Consider the following 1,561-nt stretch of genomic DNA (forward strand, 5'->3'; position numbering starts at 1 on the left):
GACCTGCTCTCTTACCACAGTGCTAATATGGTTGCCTAGTAAATCAGTTCAACAGTACAGTAAAGAAAAGAAAAAAAGAACAGTAAAGCTGTTCAGGAAAGCTGACAGCTTTCCTTGCAGCTAATTTATACTGTTTTATTCTGCTATTTAACTGCACCTTTGGGTGATGGTTGACATTTTGCTTCATCTGGGGTGGATGGACTGGATACCATGGTGCCATTGCTGATCTGATGAAAGGTTAACCCATTCAGAGAAATGAGTAGACTTCATTTGCATCGCCTGAATGAACCAGCTCACAGTGTGGCTGGGCACTTGTTAGATCTGATGCAAGATAAATTTAATCCCTGATTTTGCTTGAGGAATAAACTTTCCACTTGAGGTGGCAGTAGACAAGTATATACTACTGAGACATTTGCTGAGGTAGACACAGCTGTCGGTTCCCCTCATAGATGTACCTGATTAAATCTGTGGCCTAAAAAATGAGGAGGTGTATTGCATATTAACGGTTTGTAAGTATAAATCGCTAACTTCCTGTTTGTCAGAGGATTGGAAGGAATAAATTCAATTGTCTTGTAAAATTTTTACACTAGATTTGTGAATTTACGCAGTTCAAACTTGGAGAATGCTGTTGTATCTTAAAATTTTAAGAACATTTTTCTCAAACCACTGATAGCAGAAAGAATTAGCCATAGTTGGAAGGAACACTTTAGTGCAACTTGTAGTACTGAAGTGAGGTTTATTTTCCTGGACTTCAGACTCTTGTTAGATTCCTTGGACTGCATGGATTTTAGCTAAGTTCAAAAAAATATTTAAAGCATATATTTTACTTTTATAATGATATTCTATGAAGATACTTCTTTTTTAGTGAAGAGATAAGTCTAGGCAGCATGAAAGATACTACGGGTTATCAAGTGTACAAAATAGAAGTGTTTATGTAAACTCTTCTATTACCATACCAAATAATGTGACTGTGCACTTAATACTATTGACACAGCTATTAAATTACAAGTGAGCTTATACTGGAGGTTATGCAATGGGAAGTGACATCAATGTAGTTTAATGCATGGATTTCAGGACAATCCCAAAGAAAACCATAAGGGCCAATTTAAGTATGTTCTCACCTTTTAAAATTCAAGCTTTGAACCTTCTTTTGGGGTGTCTAACCACTAGGCAAAACTTCCTTGCAGGACTAGAGCCTCATACTGTTTCCCAGTGCTTGGCTATATTAAAGAGATAAAAGATAAAATTCAATGATGTTTGAACTACAGAACAGTCATGCTGATGTACTAGGAATAGATTTTATACCTGTGTCCTTCAGTCTTTGCTAGAAGTGATGGTCTTAGAATGCTTTGCTGAAGTAGTGGTCTTGTGGCCAAGAAAAGGCAAAGAGGAATCTGTGTATCTGAAACGCCTGTCAGTGAACAGCGCGGGACGTCCCAAGCGCTTATCAGAGGAAAATTTCGACTCGGGGACCAAAGCGCACATTTAGTTTTACCTCATGCTGCTGCACTGGTACCGGGAGAGGGGCCGTGGTGGACGTGAACGACAGGTAGGGCTGCGA

The sequence above is a fragment of the Merops nubicus genome, unplaced genomic scaffold, assembly GCF_000691845.1.
Source record: "Merops nubicus isolate BGI_N331 unplaced genomic scaffold, ASM69184v1 scaffold15238, whole genome shotgun sequence".
In the NCBI taxonomy this organism is placed as follows: domain Eukaryota; kingdom Metazoa; phylum Chordata; class Aves; order Coraciiformes; family Meropidae; genus Merops; species Merops nubicus.